Source organism: Delphinus delphis, chromosome 12, assembly GCF_949987515.2.
Source record: "Delphinus delphis chromosome 12, mDelDel1.2, whole genome shotgun sequence".
In the NCBI taxonomy this organism is placed as follows: Eukaryota; Metazoa; Chordata; class Mammalia; order Artiodactyla; family Delphinidae; genus Delphinus; species Delphinus delphis.
The window spans coordinates 75,530,547-75,551,018 of NC_082694.2; positions in this window are offsets into that span (position 1 = coordinate 75,530,547).

Below are 20,472 nucleotides of genomic sequence, written 5' to 3' on the forward strand. Positions count from 1 at the left end.
GCCCTTCAGTGGGGACTGCACCCTCCAGGGGAGCTGGGGTGTCAGCAGCAGCAGCAAACCCAGCCTTTGGGGGCCCAATGCCACTCCACCTGGCTCCCCTCCCCCATTAAGGGATGCCCACCTTCCCTTGGCTCCGGTGCGGGCTTCTCTTCCTTAGGAATAGATCCGGCACTGGGGAAGACTCCCGTGCTCCCCCATCTCCCTCTTTCCAACATATCTCTACTGTTCAGCAGGGCAGCCCTCAGCGTTGGCTTCCCTCCAGCAGCCCTGACCTGTCTCTAGGTCATTCTGCACTTCTCATGGTTCCTGGACACCTTGCCTTTGCACATGCTGTTCCCTTGACCTGGAATGTCCTTTTCTCCCTGTTCCCCAGCTGACTTCCCCTCTCCCTTTAAGACCCAATTCAGTTAGCAGCTTTTGGGGAACTCTTCCTTGGCCCCCAGGTTGAGTTAGATGCCTCCTCTGAGCTTCCATCATGTCCTGTACGTACCCCCGTCCTACCTCTGATTGTGTTCTATTGAAATGGAATTTGTATTGCTTGTCTTCTTTACTAGATCCTTGAGTACAGAGGTGGTGTCTGATTCTTCGCTGAATTCCAAAACTCAGCACAATACCAGTAGACTGGGTACTTAGTAAATATTTTTGTGTGTGTTAGAGAGTGCAGGTGACTGATTTATTGATTTTGGGGGGCAGCTGTAGGGAATGGGGTATGATCTCCATGTTATACTCCAATTCACTGCTTGCAGACCCTCTTCATGTCCTTCTTTCTAAGACCTTAGTCCAGCCCCTATTTCTAGAAATTCTGCACTTCTACAGCTCCTCTGCCCGAAAGTTGCCTTCGCCTCTGAATTTTGGTGGTTCTAACTCTGACCTTCCATATTGTCTCTTAACATTCCCAATTTGTCATTGACAGATGTCCCCCCTTGGGGTCCTGTATCCCCAGGAGAACAGCAAGTGAATCGCTAGTCCAAGACCCAAGTGTGTCCCCCTGACTCCTCAGCCTGGTTCCTGGCAAGTGCTTAGGGGATATTTGGAGTCTTTTCTTCCTTGGACTGGTCATCATGAGAGGCTGCTCGGGGAAAGTTGGGCCCAGAGCTGCACAGAGAACAGGGACAGGGGTTCCCAGAAGTGGAGTAGGTGGGCACTGATATGGGGTGATTTTAGGAACCTTCCATCCAATACCATATACCCCATCTGGAGTGTCACCATCAGTGAATCTTTCTTCCCACCGACAAGGAGGAGTAGCCTAAAATAGAGGGTCCTGCTATTCTTTGGGGCTTGTCTATGGCTAGGAGAGCCCCTGCTATGCTAGCAGGTAACAGGTTAGGAGCTGCAACGAAATGAGAAGGCACAGAGAGACCTCCCTCTCCTGACTTCTCCACTTCTGTGAGCTGGTCCAACTGCAGTTGGCTGGCAGGGAAAACTCAGAGGGGACCAGGCCTCCCTCCGCCTCTGCTGATAGAACTGGGATCACCCTTTGCAATCTGGAGAGGGCTTTGCAAATGAAGTGCTTATTCGGAAAGGTCCCCTGGAACCATCCTTATGGGATCAAGACGCAGAAAATAGTTTAATGAGGACGCCCACCTGCAGGTGCACCTGTGCTAATTCTGACAAAGGCACTTACCTGACAGCTCAGAGAGTAAGGGGCCATTAAGTCTCTTTTGGGAAACATCAATCCTGCAGGGCAGACAGAAGCACCTCATTGAGGCAGGAGGCAGATGGTGAAGACATCCTTAGGGTTCTGTCCCAGCAGCCCGCCCGTTAGTCTGCCCCCAGGACAGGCTTGCAGCATCTGTGGAACTTAGCAGCTGTTCCTCAGCAAACCAGGGCAGCAGGGAGCCATGCAGGGTGGCGAGGTAACACCCAGAGCGTGCAGAGTGGGGAGACCCGGATAGAAAACTCAGACGCCGGGTGGAGAGTCCAGCACAACGGCTTTTAGAGGTTTTTGACTGTGACTCACATTAAGAAGTATGCTTCAAATCATATCCCATTGCATCCTATGTGAGCATGCATATACATCGATGTCTACACATGTATAACTGAAGCAAAAGTGTCATGAGACAATGCTTACCCCTACTAGGTAGGATGCACTTGGAACATTCTATTCTATTCTTGCATTTAAAAGTGCTTCTTGGGACCCACTATATTTATTTCATAAGTCCGCTAATGAGTTGCTTCTCACAGTTTAAAAAATGTGGGTCAGACACTTGTGGGCATGAAAAAGTTGGAATGGGGAGCAGGCAAGGCTGTGGCACGGCCTTTCTCTCTCATCTGCTCAGTGGGAAAATAGTCAGACCCTCCTCGTTGGTTTGCTGTAAAATTTAAATGAGATAATCTGTGTAAGGTGCTTAGCACAGGGCTTGACATACAGGAACATCGATAACCATGAGAGATGACAATGACGACGATGATGATGATATTGATTTCTGTCTTCCTAGACTGTATGGGCACACTGCCGTCCTCTGTGGCTCTAGCCTCCTGTCTTACAGCCATCTCTGCTGGTGTTAAGGCCGTCAGCAACTTTTACACCGATTTAAAAGCTGCAGCTCCTCAAAGCAGTGAGATGCACATTGAAAAATGGCAGGTGTGGAATCGGAGCTTTGCAAGGAGGCCAAGGTTGAGACTGTGATGTCATCTGATGTATTTGCAGCATGGGAAGGTTCTCGTGCACTTCCCATAATAGATACGTGGATGGAGACAAGAGATAGCAACATAGAGAGGCAGAAAAGACTGTAGTCAGAAATGGCCTACACTTGGAAGAGGCCACCTGGAAAGTAATGGGGGAGCGGAAGTCGGAGCAGGTGGTAGCCACCGGATTGCTGCGTGTTTTGGGCAAATCTTTTTTCATGCTCATTTTCGGGTTCTTTTGTGCAATGGGGCACTCTGGGTCTCCCCTCTCCACCCCGGACCTGTCTCTCTCAGCTCTGACATCCTGCGGCTCTCATGGGAGGGGAGGAGAGGGCAAGGGAAGGGTACACTTCGGGAGTGCCCGGTCCTGCGCAGTGGCCGGAAGTGGAGAAGCCCAGGCCCGCTGCCTGGAAAGGGGCCCCTCAGGCCTGCAGGAGAGAGGCTGGTACCTGGCTCAGGGCTGAGTGTCCACAGCCATTCTGGACACAGCCAAGAGAACTCCTCCCTGGAGCCCTTTGGTTTGCACGTTCAGTCGCATGTTGTGGATTTTACGCGTTGTCAGGACAACTGGCTCCTCTGTCTTGTCCCCTCTTCTGTTCCATGTTGCGCAGATGCTTCTGACTTCGCTCTTTTCCCTAAAGTGAGCCTGGGGTGTTGATGTGGGAGTGGAGCAAGGCCAGCTGAGCTGGAGAGAAGGGGGCCAGGCAAGGAGAGGTCTGGGCCTCTGCGTGGACTAGACCTTCAGACCTGGCCCGGTAAGCTGCTGGGAGTGAGTCCGGAGGGTACCCAGCTCAGTACTGGTACAGATCTTCCTTGGTTTACGATGGGTCATGTCCCGATAAACGCATCATAAGTTGATAAGTATCATAAGTCGAAGATGCGTTTAATCCACCTAACCCAGCAAACATCACTGGGCCTTGACTACCTTCAATGTGCTTCGAACACTTAACGTCAGCCTTCAGTTGGACAAAATCATATGACGTAAAGCCTATTTTAGAATAAAGTGTTGAATATCTCATCAAAGGTATTTATTGAAAGTGTACTGAAAGTGAAAAACAGAAGGGTTGTTTGGGTACAGAAGGGCTGTAAGCTTATTGGTTGTCTACCCTCATGATCGCACGGCTGCCTGGGAAAATCTTTAAGTCGAGCCATCGTCAGTCGGGGACCACCTGTACGAATATAGCCCGCGATTCTGAGAGGGCAGTCAGGGCACAGATAACCGTCCCATGGTCCTCCTGCTCCCTGGGGTTCGGTGGCCCTGCTTTTCCATCCTCCGGGGCATCACGCTGACAGCTCCCTCTGGGCTGGGAGACGGGCCGTGGCTGGGCTGGTGTCTGCGCAGCTGGCTGGACAGTGCGTCGTGCTGCCGACCTGCAGGCCCTGACGGTACGAGTAACATGGTGCAGTGCGGAAGCCCAGGGAGTTTTTCTTTTGTGAGGTTTGAGTATTTGCCTGAGATCTCCCTCTTTGCCACTCTGACGAAATCCTCCTAGAACAGTTGCTCGTTCACTGCTCAAGTGCAGCGCCCTGCTCTGCGGACAAGCGTCCGGAGCAGCACTAACTTCACCAGGTGGAAATCCGTCCTGGGTTTTCTCATCCCCTCCATCTCTCTCCGCAGACCCCTGCCATCTCTAACTGGAAGCAGCCAATGAGTAGTGCTGGCATGGGCTGGGCGTCCAAGGCAGCGGGGCAGGGGGAAAAGGGGTGCAGGACTGTGGGATCGCACACTGGGACCGCGGACACGGGCAGTCCGGGGACCATGAACGGTCTTGGAAGAGCCCCCGTCTTCCCCCCAGGGTGGAAACTGTGTCTTTGGGGCACCTCGGCACCTCGGTAAATTCTGCTTTGTCAATCATCTCCTCTCCGTCCTGCCCGTGCTGTGCCCACTGTGTGGGGAGCCCGTAGTGTCTTGAGGAGATGCCTTGGGGAAGGGGCTCCTCTTGCTGGGGCTTTCAGGGGGGACTTGCTGGAAGGGGCAACCTGGCGCGGGTCCTTGTGGTGAGGGCGTTACCAGGGCGGGAAGTAGAGGGGTGTGTTGGGTGTGCCTGGCCGAGCAGGCAGAAAGGCTGAGAGCCCCCGATGGAGACGCGGAGGTGTAGCTAAAGCTCCCCTAAGCCTTTGCCCCTGGAGGCTAAGGGAGCCTCAGGGCAGGCTCTTCCCGCCCCACTCAAGGCGCGTGGGCGGCGAGGCATTGGGACCTGGGGTCTCGGGCACAGGAAGGGCACGGCCGCCTCGTGGGTCGGCTTGGGGACGGGGTGGGGGCAGTGTCCACTGGAGGGCACTGCAGCACCACCTTGGGCGCCTGTGCAGCCCCCCGGCCCCAGGGGCGGAGCTTGTCCACTTCCTGGCATTCCTGGTGGCTCTAGAGGGAGACAGAGATCGGCCAGGCTTGGGGGCATCACCTGCGGGGCCTGAGCATCCGGCAGCGCGCGCGCTCGCTCTCTCACACGCATCCTACATCTTCGTTCACAGGGACGGACCCACGTGTTCATTGTCACTCACTCATAACGCACCAAGTACACATCCATATACACGTGCACACCCACGCACAGATGCACTCCCAGCCACACACGCCCTCACCCGTTCTTGCTGTCATGTGCACGCTCACACCCATTTCACGCACGCCCCGGTGGGTGACTCACACACATGCACGCTCTCCCCGCGTGGCCAGTGTCAGCCATGTGCCTGACACATGCAGGCGGGCCCGGTGCAGCTGTTTGTGTGTTGAGGCTGATGTAATGTCAAGAAATTTCGCGTTATATTTAAAATGACACCTGTAAAAATAATCTTCAATTTGTGATTTAAATACTGTAATACTCAGTTACGTGAACCGACAGGAAGTGTCCCTGTGGTTTTGGAGAACAACATTCCTGTGCCCCCCGCCCGGGTCCTAGGGACGAGGTGGGGACGCGCCCGAGGGTGCCTGCCGCTGCCCCTCTCGCCCCCTCCCCCGTCCCCCCTCCCCCTCTCCCCTCCCCGGCCACCTGTGCCCCTCCCGGGCTGCCTCCAGCGAGAGCGCCTCCTGTGGGTTTACCGAGGTGCCCAGGTGCCCCAAAGACACAGTTTCCACCCTGGGGGAAAGACGGGGCCTCTTCCAAGACCGTCCATGGTCCCTGGACTGCCCGTGTCCGCGGTCCCAGCACGCAGTCCTACAGTCCTGCACCCCTCTTCCCCCTGCCCCGCTGCCTTGGACGCCCAGCTCATGCCAGCCCCCAGGTTACAGCCCCGCGGCCCCAGAGCACGCAGTGCCACTGCTGCGCTCCTCGCCCCACAACCCTCGGCCCCTTCGGCACCCAGCACTACAGGACAGCCCTCGACCCCCAGCCCCCGGCCCCCAGCTCACAGCTCTCGGTACTGCCAGCCCCTAAGCGCACAGTCTCAAGCACCAGGGCCCAGCCTCTCCCCTCCACCCACCAGCCCACAGCTCACAGCCCAAGCTGCAGCCCTGCAGAAGCCCCTGTCTCTGGACACCAGCTCGAGGCGGGCAGTCCTGCTGGCACCTGACGCCGAGCGGGTCCCAGACCGAGCGCATCATCGCTTTTCTCCCACCTGCTCCTCTGTTTCTCTCCTTCTGTGAGTGAGTACCGCCCCCTTCAGCCCCCAGCTGACCAGGCCGTTGCTCCTGACCGCCCCCCACCAGATCCTTCTCCCACCCCGACCCCAAATCCATTGGTTACCAAGCCCTAGCCCATCTCTCCTTAAATGTCTCTCCAATCTGATTCTCTCCAATCTCTACCTTAGCGCCCGGGTGGCACCATTTGCTCCTCTTCCATGGCCTCCTTGCTTCCCATTCACCTTCTGTACCAGGAAGCAGAGGGACTGTTCTAGAACAGAACCTTCTGGGATGATGAAAACGTCCTAGGTCTGCACTGATCAGTACTGTAGCCCCTAGCCAAGGAGGCTGTCGGGTGCTTGAAATGTGGCCAGGGCCTCTGAGACACTGCATTACATTAAATTTAATTTTTTTAATTAAAATTTTTTGTTGAAATATAATTGACGTACAACACTATTTTAGTTTCAGGTGTACACCACACTGATTCAGAATCATTGTGAAATGATTACCACAATAAATCTAGTTAACACCCGTCACCATGCACAGTTACAAAAATTTGTTTTCTTATCATGAGGACTTTTTTTTTTTTTTTCTTTTTGCGGTATGCGGGCTTCTCACTGTTGTGGCCTCTCCCGTTGTGGAGCACAGGCTCCGTGCAGGCTTAGTGGCCACGGCTCACGGGCCCAGCCACTCCGCAGTGTGTGGGATCTTCCCGGACCGGGGCACGAACCCGTGTCCCCTGCATCGGCAGGCGGACCCTCAACCACCGTACCACCAGGGAAGCCCCATGAGGACTTTTAAGATCTACCTTCTTAGCAATTTCAAACATGCAGTACAGTATTATTAACTATAGTCACCATGCTGTACATTACATTTTATTTAATTTTAATTAATTTAAACAGTCCTGTGAAGCTAGAGGCTACCACATTGGAAAGCGTGAACCTGACCATGCCTCTGCCACCATGCCCTCCCGTTGCTCTGTGAGGAAAATTTAGCCTTCACAGCACAACGTACGTGGCCCTGCCCACGTGTCCCGTCTCATGCTGTGCAGCTGGCCCTTTGCTTTCTGTGTTTCAACCTACTGGACGCCTGGAAGCTTCCTGAACCTGGGTGCTGTTCTTCTGCACACTGTTTAGACTCACGATGTTTCCTCTGCCTGGAAACCCTCCCCCGAATGCATCCTCCGTGCAAGCCTCGCCCACCCTGGGCAGCTGCCCTCTCCCCCGAGGCTGACGTGGGGCCAGCTTTGTGCTCCCACAGCAACTGCTGGGGCCCCTCCCACCCCCAGTATAGTCACCTGTATCCTTAGCGCTCTCCCCCCCTCCCGGATGGCGACCTGCTGGAGGTGAGAGCTGTCTTCTGCCTGTGGCTGGGCCCCTGCTCGTGCCTCAGCACCTTGCACGCACTGGGTGCTCAGCGAGCGTTGGCTGAATCATTACATGGAAGGACTGGGCTTCCTCAGCCACGTATGTCATGGGAAGCAGCTGGATGCAAAGCAGGGATGTTTCTGAATTCCTGGGGGTCTCCTCTCCTGATGGCATCACTTTGTTAGGAAAGGAGGGGGTCATGCCTTTTGACTGACAGCCCACCGTTTCCTCTTCTGTTTTTCTCCCCTTTCCCGCTGTGACTCTTGCCCAGGAGACAGAGTTGCGCTGGTCTGTGCCCTTGGATGCCATTCTGGGCCGCAGTTCCAAAGACTGACTTGTTATTTGGGATGTAATGCACCACCTGTCCTCCCCGCTGCCCCACACCCCGTGTCCACCCCACCTCTACCGCTTCCACCAGACTGAGCAAGTAGCCCAAACATCAGGGACTGTCCTAGGCTCCTTCTGGCCCATCCGGTGGTACGCGGATGGACCTTGGCTGCCTTTGCTTGGCTGTGCTCTCACTGACGTCTCTTACAGACTGGAAGGTGGGAGAGAAAGATGACATGGTTCCCAGAGGTTAGTGGAGAACATGGGGGATGCAGGTCGCTGATCAAGGGTCCCCCAGGCTGCAGACTTTGCCCAGCTTCTGAGACTGCAGTGTCCCTGAGGTTGGCTGGGGTTTCTAAGTGGATTGTAGGGTCACACGTGGTCAGAATGCCAGCGCACCACGGCCCTGGGGCATAGGCTTTGGACTCCGACAGTCCTGCATGCGTGTGTTCTGCCACTCTGACTGTGCGAACCCGAGCGCTGGGTTTCAGCACCCTTGCTCTGGACACTGGAGCGGACGTCCCCTGCCTCCTTCGCTTTTCACGAACGCCCTCGCGCAGGCTACATCTCTGAGCACAGTGTCTGGCCCGGAGGAGGGGTTCAGTGTATAGCACTTGCTCGTAATGTTTGCAGGATGCTTAGCGAACTCTTCCAGAAAAATCCGCGTCTATGTGTATGGATTTTATCCGGCCAACCCAAGCATTCTGCCACTTTCCCCCTCGAAAGGCTACCGAAGGCAAGAGTGGGTGAACCCCTTTCCACAGTAAGGATCGTAACAGCTCCCAGTTACTGAAGGCCAACTCTGTACCAGATATTCTCTTAAAAGCTTCATAGGCACCTTTCTAATCTTTGCTGCAAACTTCGAGGGAGACCTTAACATTCCCATTCCACAGATGTGGAAGCTGGCTTAGAGAGAGTCAGTTTCCCAATCCACACAGTTAGAACGTGTTGGAGCCGAAATTGCCACCCAGGCTCTTCTTCTTTTTATAAAACACCAATATCCAAAGACCTTGAGATGGCATGCGTGCTGATCACGGCTGGGGTGCAGGGCATCTCGGAGCCCGCAAAGTCCTTTCACACTCATGTTCTCTGTGAAGCCCCATATCACCCCTGTTAAGCGGGCAGGGCTGGGGGTGCTATTCCCATTTCACAGGCGAGGAAGCCCGGCTCAGAAGTAAGAGTTTCTCTCATGTAGGATTGAACGTTTTGAAAGTAACGGGGTGCCTGTGGCTCACTGAAAATCAGACTGTGTCCAGGAGCATTAGTGACGGCTGGGGGGCAACCCCCTCGATGGCTGTGGGGATCTCGGGGTTCCTTCCCGTCCACTTCCTTGTCCCCTTTCTTTTCATAGCACACTCAGCGGGAGAAATGTTTTTTGGACCTTGTCTTTTGGAATTCAGCATTTTTTCCTTATTCACACCAGACCCGGCATCTCTAGGACTTGGTTTTTCTTGGAAGGGTTGCCTGTGAGAATGGGCTTTTGTTTGGATTTCTCTCTCCCTGGGGGGGTAGGTGGGGAAGCTGGGAGCCAGCAGGTCAAGGGCTCCCCCTCCTCTCCTCCCGAGGCCTCCCTCTGTGGCTCTGTAGACGAGGCCCCAGGAGAAGAGCTAGTGCCTTCCCTGGGAGTTCAGGCCAGAGGAGGAGGGCTGCTTGCTTGAGGGCTCTGGGCTTTGTGCTGGAGTTTGGCTCCTTCGGGAAGACTGATTCTGGAAGCTTCTTGTCCAGGCGACTTTGGACCCACCGTTCTGGTGGGTTCCTTGCAACCAAACGTATATGCACTGCCACACATTGGAGACCCAGAACAGCAGGGGAGGAGCCCCTCCCTCTGTGTGTGTGTGTGTGTGTGTGTGTGTGTGCGCACATGTGTGTGTGCGCTTGCGTGCAAAATGTGATTGACAAGGCCTAGAAGTGTGTCAGTCACTGGGAAGCCAGGCATGTGGACATTTCACGGGGTGCTTTTTCCACACCTTCATTCTTGAGAGAGGAGGTGCATCCTGCCTATGGCCACATCCTTAGCCCATAGACTGACGTCTGCTACATAGATGGCATTTGGTAAATTATTATTAAGTGAATGAATCTGTTTTTTTTAAACTGATGTAAAATGACATAATATAAAATATACAGAACTTAAGTGTACAATTCAACAAATTTTAGCAAATGTCTGTGCCCATGTAACAAACACCCCCATCAAGGTGCAAAGCATTTTCATCACGGGAGAAAGCTTCCTGTGGCCCTTTCCTTTATGTTCTCCCGCCCCATGGGAAAAACCACAGTTCTGAGTACTGTCTTCATAGGTTCATCCTGCCTGTTCTTGGAATTGGTAGAAAAATTGTATCAAACATTATGAACTCTTTTTTTTTCCTGGCTCCTTTAGCTGAGCATACTATTTCTGAGGTTTATTCACATTGTATCAGCATCTATTTCTTTTTATCATTGTGTACTATTCCGTCGTCTGAGTCTACCTCACATTTGTTTATCCATTTTCCTTTTAAAGGACCTTTGGGTTGTTTTGAGTTTGGAGCTTTTATGAATAATTCTGCTAGGAGTATTCACAAATAATCTCTTTGTGGACCCAAGTTTTTATTTCCTTTGAGTAATTTCATAGGAGTGAGAAATTGCTGTATCATCAGGTAGGTGTATGTTTAACTTTGTAAGAAATTGCTAGGACTTCCCCGGTGGCCCAGTGGGTAAGACTTCGCGCTCCTGATGCAGGGAGCCTGGGTTCGATCCCTGGTCGGGGAACTAGATCCCGCATGCATGCCACAACTAATAAGTCTGCATGCTGCAACTAAAATCCTGCATGTGACCACGAAGATCCCGTGTGCCGCAACTGAGACCCCGTGCAGCTTAAATAAATAAATATTAAAAAAAAAGAAATTGGCAAACTGTTTTCCAAAATGGTTGCACCATTTTACACCTCCACCAGAGAAGTGTGAGAGACCCAGCTGTTCTGTGTCCTTTCCAATATTTGGTATTGAGAGTCTTGTTAATTTTAGCCATTCTACTGGGTGTGTAGTTGTAACTCCTTGTAGATTTAATTTGCATTTCTCTGATCACTGATGATGTTGAACACCTTTTATATGTTTATTAGTCATGTGGATTTCTTTTTCGTTAAGCATCTGTCTTTTCCTATTTTTAGAGGGTCTTAAAAATTGATTTATGGGGCTTCCCTGGTGGCGCAGTGGTTAAGAATCCACTTGCCAATGCAGGGGACACAGGTTCGAGCCCTGGTCCGGGAAGATCCCACATGCTGCAGAGCGACTAAGCCCGTGCGCCACAACTACTGAGCCCGTGTGCCTAGAGCCCGTGCTCCGCAACAAGAGAAGCCACCACTCTCTGCAACTAGAGAAAGCCCGCATTCGGCAACTTCAGCAATGAAGGCCCAACACAGCCAAAAATAAATAAATAAAATAAATAAATTTATTTAAAAAATTGATTTACAGGAATTTTAAAATGTAATCTGAATTCCAGTTCTTTGTTGGACACACATACTGTGAATATTTTTTCGTTTTTTATATGTCTCAATGAGCAGAAGTCCATGATTGCTTTTTCTGTGCTTAGTGCTTTTTGTACTCCGTCTAGGACACTTCTGCCTACCTCCCAGTTCTAACTCCAGCCTCTTAGGTTTTCTTTTTCTCTTTATGGTTTTAGCTCTTACATTTAAGTTTGTACAAAACTCTTGAGTTAATTTTGGTGTATGGTCTGAGGCATCGGTCAAAGTTCACTTCACGATGGAGGAATTCTGCACATGAGCATTTGCTGGGCACCTCTTCTGCTGAGGAAGCGGGCTGGGCACCGGCTCCTTCACCGAGGGCAGCCCGAAGTGCAGTGGTCCTTGGCAGCCTCTGCAGGTGTATGATAATTTCTACCTGTGGGTGCACTTCCAGTGGTGATAATTAAATAGTCATTATCCTGTGGTCATGGATGGCTCAAATGGCAACTTGAAGGAATTGCATGAGGGAGAGCCTTTCCTGAGGGTCAAGGAAGGCTCTTTGGAGGAGGTTCTTGAGATGGGCTTTGAAGAATGGAGAGGATTTTGGTGTGATAAATGTAGGAAATGAACTCAGATAAAATCAGCAGTACTGTGCCTCTGTCCTCAGTGGGATACAGATGCACACATGCACACGCACATCTACACACACATACATATATATGTACGTATATATGTCTATACACACATATCTATATCTGTAGCTGTGTCTACACTGAATCTAAATAGCTATATCTAATAAAAATCTATATCTAAATCTAACTCAAGCTCTGAAGCAAAATCTTTATTTCGATATCTGAATCTATAATCTATATCTATTTTTAAGTCTCTCTTTTCCCTCTCTCCCTCCCTCCCTCTCTCTCTCATCTATTTACATATCTGTCCCAGAAATCTCTGGGCTTAGGAGTTACTAACAGATTCAAGCTTTCACAGAGCTTGACGGTACAACCTGAGCACTTCGATAGGGCCGGGCAAGGGACAGTTCTTCCAAGCTGCTGGCAGATTTGTCAACACTCTTCTTATCTAAGCTGTAGACCTATAGGTCGGCACTGACCAGGTCCTCTGAAATCAGCCAGGCGAAGCCTATCGTTATACAGATATGGGCGACAGGCCCATAAAGGGGAAGAGACTTGTCCCATGTCCCCAGGTTACTGGTCGAGCCAGGAGCACAGCCCACCTTGCCGGGTTCCGGACCTGAGCTCTCTCCATTTGCTGCCTCCCGCTCCCTTAGAGCCAGGGAGCCCTCCCTCCCTCTGCGTTTCAGGGGTCTTTCAATGCTTTTTGATGCTGTTGCCATTTGTGAGTCCTCTGTGGGGTTAGAGTAATGGGGCATCAGCCCTTGCTAATCTCCCTCTATAGATTATTGAAATCATTAAGCCGTCAGAGCCTCTCTCTTCCCTCCTTCTAATAACTCATGAGTTGTTTGAGGACAGGAGCTGTGTTTTAGTGACCTCGGCCTCCCTGAATTTCATGAACCGACAGCTCAAGCCATTCTCCACCTGCTGCAGAACCAGCACGTTGCTGAAATTCTGCTTCAATAAGGAAACACTCAGGCCAACACATCACTCTAAGTCTGGCCAACAGCTCTGCTAAACAAACTTCTCAGGTTAAAGAACTTCTGCTTTTCTAGTGGCTTTGATGCTTTCCGTATTCATGTTTTCTTTTTAAGAACCCATTCGGCTCCCAGCCCTGAGATCCATGCTTTGTTACTGACACGCATGCCACACAACCTTGTTTGAGGCGCAACTTTGTTGGATCCTGAGGGAACGCTGGGGGTTCCCTCCTACAAAGTAGACCCTGCCAACAATCAGTAAAGGGAAGCCGGTTTGTCCAAGGAGAGCACAGGTGTTTTATAAGCAGGGCAGCTGGTGTTCAGGTGTCCGCCGACGCTGATGGGCCCGATAGAGGGGGCCCAGGTCGAGGCGAGATGGGGGCAGCTTTTGCTGGATCGAACTCTTGGCTCAGTGCAAGGCTGGAGTCCTCTGGCTTCTCTTTTGGGTTTTTGTGGCCACGCCCCAGAGCCCCTAGTGCCAGAGTGTCCGGGGGCAGGCCTGAGTGTGACTCTTATCACTTTATCATTGGCAGCAGAGCTCCTGTATCTGCTGGCACCGGAGCTGTGAGATTCCCACAACTCAGCGTGCCCTGGAGCAAAAGGACCCGTCTGAGCACTCTGTTCTTCTTCTTGGAGGCTGCGTGTCCCTTGAAATTAGATTCCCTTTGTTTATTTTCTCATAGCCTTAGTGATGGGTTCCTGCTGACTTAGAGAGAAGCTATGTATCCTGTGGAGAAGGGAGAGAAGGGCTGTTTTTTTAATCCAAATTTGGGGAAGTCTCCATGGCCCCCAGCTCTCTGGGGGGCCGGGACAGAGCTCAGCTCCTGTCCGTCGCTAGAGGCTACTCGCCACTGGGGAGGCTCGGGACAGGAGGGTGAGCTCTGAGGTGCTGGCCGAGGTGACCGGGGCCTGGCCTGAGAACAGAGCTTGGCTCCACGGCCTGCCCTCTGGAAGCCGGTTTGACTCATCCACTGGGCTGGTCCATGCGTCAGCATCCAACTTGGGCTCTGTTGGCATGTCTGCTGGAATGCTTTCTCTCTCAGCCCTTTTTAACATTCAGACCTCACTCATGGAGACATGGCCTGTGTGACCTCTTCTAGAAAGTTTTCCCTGACTCCCTCTACCCAGTGTAATTCAATTCTGCAATCATATCATGGCCTTATTATATGTCATCCTACTCCTCTCCCTACTTTGGCCTCCAGCAATATCTTCCATTTGGATTCCCCGGCCGATCTTTTACTTTACTCTGATGAGTGAGTGTTGTCTCTCCAGTGAGAGTGGGGCCTGAGGGGGCAGAGAACGTGCCTCATTCAGCGCTGATCATCCCGGGCACTTAGCACCTCACAGGAGCTTAGGGACGGTCCAAGGGCCACCCCCACTATAAAAGTTCCCGTTGCTTCCAGGTCAAATTTATCACTCTGCCCTTTGTGTCTGCTTCTCTGTGTAGATATCTCCCTAGCACTCATACACCAGGGCACTTGTCTGTTTACAGGTTTCTCTCCTTCTAATAATTTATGAAGCATTTGAGGACAGAGACTGCATTCTAAATCATCTTAGCATCCCTGTATTTTTTATGAACTGACAGATCAAACCATATTCCACAAGCATGGGAACCACCAGGCCGCTGAAGTTCTGTTTCAGTAGAGGAACTCCCAGGCCAACACATCATTCTGAGCCCAGTCAGCTGTGTCACCAAACAGACTCCACTGGCTGGACCAGTAGGTGGTGTGGAATTTGCTCTCCTGCCCCTTAGGGCCTGGCTGAGCTCTGCTCCTTCTGGGAAGCACAAGTGAGCCCTTCCAGGTGGAACAGAAACAAATGTACCCCCAAAATCTGCCTCATGAGCCTTCCAAGGCATCCACGTCCCACCTTGCTGCCTGGGCTGTCGGAAGCACTGAAGGAGGAGAGGGGTATGCAGGTGCCCAGCCTGATATGTGACCCACGGTAGGTGCTAAATGGAGGCTGACTGCCTCTGTCTCCATCTTGAGGGCAACAAATGAGAACACACAGCCATTGGCCCCTGTGGGTTATGATTTAACGCTGAGGCAAGCAGTGAAGTGTCGTCTAGCTTAGCAAACTGATCTCATCACGGTGTTTGCTGGGGTCTGGAGTTTGTGGATTTCCTTTCTTTGGTCGCTCTGCATTCTCCCTTCTCTGGTCCCTGGGATGTCCCGCTTAAGCCCTGGACATGTGTGGTCTGGGCGAATCTTGCCTCTCTGTCTGGGCTATGAGTTCCTGAAGGCCGAGACCCTTGCCAATTTCCAGGGCCCCGGGCACAGTGCCTGGCCCAGGACAGTGTCTTGGACAAGTGTGGGGTGAAGGTCACCGGCGCTGATCTAGTGGGCTATCTCGTGTCCCCTAAGTTTGTCTTCCCGAGTTTCCCTCAGTCAGGAGCTTCCCATACTCCAGATGACGTAAGTGGGGTTGGCCGGAGCGTGTGGGGATGCGGCGGCATCACTGTACTTCCACGGAGCGGTGGCACTGCACACGGAGCAGTGGCCGGGAGGGCCTCGCCCACGTGGCCGACAAGGAGCTTCCTGACTTCTAGAGACCCACGGACCTCTGGCCAGCTCAGGCTGCTCCCCAGATCTCTGGCAGAGCTGAGTTTGTTCTGGGCTTTCTAGAATGCGCCTCCCATCAGCCTTCCCACAGCTCACAAGAGCATTTGAAGTGGGGAGCGAGTTAAGCTGATACCCGCTGTAGCTCAGGGCCTAGTGGGGCCTCGCGGCCGGGCCCTGATTACACAGGCCCACTATGTGACCAGCCACACGGCTGACATGCAGGGGGACCAGAGCAGCTTGTGATTCCCAGGAGGAGAGAGCTCAGGTCCAGGGCCTGGGCCCTGACGGACGATTGTTATTGCAACGTGTGTGCACTTGAATGACATCATGCTAGGGAGTGCAGGAATTTTTTTTGTCAGTCTTTTAACGCAAGTTTATGTTTTTCAGACCTTAAAGCTGCAGGTCATTTTTTACATTTGCTATTGAGAGCAGATGTGACTGATTCCTATCGGGTTCTACTGAAAAACGGTGGGTTGCAGAAGGTCAAATACAGAATGCCTTTCAATCTCCATTATTATTTCCTCCACTCAGTGGCCTCAGCAGGAAGCCCATGCTGGGGAATGGTGGCCTTCTGAAATTTCTAGGCCTCCTAGCCCCAGCCCCTGACCATTGGTGACCCCCATGCTGTGAACCACGTCTAGCCTCAGCCGTCAGCCAGGGGCAGAGAGCCTGGGCTCAGTGGCAGGAGATCTAATGCTCTCCGGGTCTCAGTTTCCCCACCTGTACAATGGGAGTGTGGGTTGGGAGATAGTGACAAAGGTTGTGATATCCTCATGACACTGCCATTCTTTAGTTTTGTAACTCTTGGGTTTGGAGAGGCCCAGATGGAGAACCGTGTCTTTGGCACTGCTATGCATTGCTCCAGGGATTTGGGGAAGTTCAGGGAGGTGCAGGTTGAGTTGGCTGGGGGAACAGGTTTGCTGTCCCCTAGAAGAGCATTGTGAGGTGTGTCTTCTAGGTTCATATCCATCACTGGGGTCGTGTGCCAGCTCTTGAGGGCAGCTCTGTTTAACAGGCTGCTTTTATGGGAAAACTTCCATCCCACACTTGGGAAAACTTCACTACCTCCAAAATCAAATTCTCTTCCTCTTGGAAGCGCTGGGGGCGAGGGTGGGCTTGGTTAGGGGCAGGTCCAGTTCAAGGCCCCTGTTTGGTGTCCACAGTTGAGGTGAACACTGACCTCCTTGAGAAACTGAGTTCTGGATCCTGATGCAAAGGAGGTGGAAAAGGTCCCAAATCTCCGAAGATGACCCTTAAGGAGACTGCAGCCCCCAGACAGAAAGACCGCATTTGCTTCCGAGAGCAGAGTCAAACCTGCGCCAGGCCGGGGTGCCAGAGGCAGCACCAGCTGATCCCCTCCTTGAGCTGCTGCCATGACGATGTAATGAGGTAGTTGTGGCATTCCAGGGAAGGCCTTTTGATTCGGACAGCATGTATGGCAACGAACAAGCCCCAGGGAGATTAACTTTCTGACCACCAGGGCTTCGGTGCTGGCACGGGAATTAATTCATTCATCCACCCGTGGGTTGATCGATTGATCCATCCATCCCCACCCCCACCCCCTCATCCACCCCTGCATCCCTTTATTTAGCAGGCTTTTCTGGAGCATTTTCTTGTGTCTTTCTCTCACTAGAGATATAAAGAGGGACGAAACAGTCTCTGCCCTTGAGCTCAGAGCGAGCCAATGAAAGAATGCTGCTGGAAGTGGTGCAGGCAATGAAGGTGATGGAACAGAAGTATAGCTCCACGTGTGACCTGGAGCGGAAAGCGATCGGAATGCCGCAGGCCCGGAGGGAGAGAGGGAGCTGGGAAGGAGTGGGATTCCAAGGAGGCAATGGAGACGCAGTGGCGGCAGGAGGCTGCTGGGTTCAAGGGCACTAGTGACTTTTCTGTCCTCCTTCCAGCAGTGCCCGCATTCGTGGTACGAGGTGCGGCCACCGTTGTGTTGTGTGCCCTTGAAAGGGGCGGGCATTCAGGGGTGTGTGTGTGTGTGTGTGTGTGTGTGTGTACATGTGCGTAGCAAGTGGGAAGGCTTGGGGCCTCAAGGCAGCACTTGAGAATTTGAGCATTTGGAAGAAAAGTGGTTGGCATTAAAGGAGATTCTATATTACTTGTCTCACTCACTTTCTTTTCTTATAGTGTATATTCTTCTGAAGAAAATTATCCCTCCCTTTGACTCGGGAACATCCTTTTGCCCACAATGCATGTTCTGGGGAACGTGGTGCACAGTGGCTACTCAGAAAGATTTGCTGCCTAGATGAGGCCGGTTGTGTTTTCCCAGCTGCTGGGATCTCAGCACTGAGGCAGGAACAGGAGTCCCGGGATTAGCCAGCTTTGTCAGCGGCGGCAGGAACGGCAGAGCGTTCATCTTGTCTCAGACTCTAACTGGGACCCTGAGAGCCACCTGACAGCTGAGGCCAGAGCTGCTTGTCCTCTTTCCAGCTCGTGCCAGGAATACTGTTCTTCTAGCTGTTTCTATCTACATCTCAACAGCGGCAATCCCGAGACTGGGCCGCCACGGCTATAAAACCGTCCCTGTCACACCTGTCTTTCCCCTGCCTCACAGGCACCGTGTGGGGACCAGATGACCTCGTGGGATGCGCTCTGAGAAGATATGAGGTCCAGCCTGTGTACTCAACCTGGCGTGCGGCATGCGAGTTACAAAGAGGTAAATGTTTTGGCAGAAAGCAGGCCCTTCATTTTCCGCGGGGAACCTTCTCCAGACACCTTGGTTGGCCCCACTTTAATGAGGGTGCAACAGTTTCTAGCGCAGGGCTCCAAGCAGAGGGAGGCCAAAGGGAGTCCTTCCTCAGGTCTCATGGGAAATTTGGCAAGCAGTATTAATAAAGGCATCTTTTTTTTTTTCCTTTCTTCAATGTAAAATGCCAGGTTACGGTTGGCTAAAGCGTTGTAGCATTGGAGCCAGTTAATCTTCTGAGTCCATAATTTTTATGGGCACCGCGGGAGCTGCCCTGGCTTTTTGTTTCCAGCAGTGGGATATCAGGATTTGTATCCTACGGTATATCCAAAGAATAATTCTCCTTTCCTTTGATGTTCCTTGGACATCTTGAGGCACTTAGGGGTGCATTCTCAGGGAAGGTTGAAGGACAGGGTTGCAGGGCCTTCATTATGTTATTAAAATAGATCCAGTGAAGGAGTTCTCGAGCGGAACGCTGCATCGCTAAGTGGAAGGCTGTTCAGAAGGCACTCCTTGCCCTGACTTCTTGAACCAAGAGCTCTATTTTATTGCAGTTTGGGCAGCAGTAAGATGCTTTGCAGCCCGTGTCATGGGTTCACAGTTGGAGGTTAACATGGACAGTTTTTCCTGACATTTAGAAAATCGTATCTTAATGAAATGTAGTTTGGATTAAAAAAGACCCCACCCAAACATTGTCTGTTCATAACTTTGAAATTTGTTAAACAAAACCGCTGTTCCTTCGGGGTGATTGTAACATTTGAAGTAGCATCTCTTCCTTGGTCTTTGCTCACCCATCCGGCCAGCGCAGCCCAGCCAACGAGATTTTCCTGGGGGCTACTTCCCATCGCATAGTTCTGGTCAAAGGGCTTCAGTGCCTCCCCACTGCATCCAGAAGAAAGTACCATTAGCCAAATCAGGCAGACCCTCCTGACCAGCCCCGTGAGCACTTCCAACCCCATCTACCAGGTGGGGAGCCTCCTGCAGCCCCAGGGGTCTCTTTATTGTCCCCCTAACACACCGGGTGCTTCTCAGCCCTCTTATCTCTGTTCCTGCTGTTACCTTTCCCAGCATTTCTCCTCCGCCATGCCCTCACCTCCACCCATTTTCATCCAGCTCACTCCCTTGTCCAGAACAAGTCTCACCCCTCTCGAAAAGCCTTCTCTGATCATCTCAGCCCCATGTGTTTCCCTTCCTCCTTCCTGATTTTACGCTGACATTACAGAGAGGCAATCAGAGTATTGGGAAGGGTCACACAGCCCTGGGTTTGAAGCTTGCTGTGTGACCTCAGGTGACATTCTTAACCTCTCTGATTCTCAGTTTCCTCATCTGTACAATGCGGACATACATACCTACCTTACAAGTTGGCTGTTCAGGTTCATGAGACAATGCAGATGAAACCTATTAGCACAACATCTGGCACCTGGCAGGTACACTCAGAATGTTTCTCTCCCACCTTCAAATAATTATGTGGCACTTACTACCTTCAAGTAGTTACATTTATCTGAGGCCCTGCCGTGCCTCTGCTCATAGGCTTCTTGCTCTTGGCAGGTGGGGACTCGTCTCATATCCTCCACAGTGCCTCGCACAGGGTGGATCGAGAGACACTCAGCTCAAGTTCCTGAGTGGGTGAACGATTGCGTGGAAGGAAGCCTGATGGGCTTCCAGGTGCAGGGCCCAGGAGGCTGACACATCACAGCCAGGCCCATGGAGGCTAAGCCAGTGCACTCAGGCCTTGTGTCAATAGAGCTGACTGAAGCCTCTCGCCTCTCTTTCCTGGATGGCAGCCAGGGCCCTCAGAGCCCCCGCAGGACTGACAGTAGAGAAGAAGCTGGCTCCAAAGCATGGCCTAGCCCTGGGGGCTCAAAAACATGGTAGCAGTGAGCCTAGCTGGGACCCTCTTAACCAGCTGATCTAACAGTCTTGCCCGCATAAAACCATCTAAGAGTATTAGGGTTGTATGAGGGACTTTAGCTCTTTGCAAAGGGGCGGGTAGCAGGACATTTAAGAGAGGAGGGAGAATGGAGTCAAGGGCAGGAGGGCACAGGGAGGCTGGGCGGCCAGGGTTGGTGGCTGTGGCTCTGGTGGGCGGACAGTGGGGAAAAGAGCTGGGGGAGTGACCTGCACCTTGTCTGCACAGTCTCGTTCTGACGAGCTAGGCGGTCCCTCACCAGGTGTCACGTTGAAGGTCCTATTCAAATCCAATCTCAATGCCGCCCTCCAAGCCTTCCCAGATCCTTCACTCAGAGGCGTTTGCCCTGAGTCATGCTGTCCTCTCTGGGCTTTTCCTCGCGTTCAC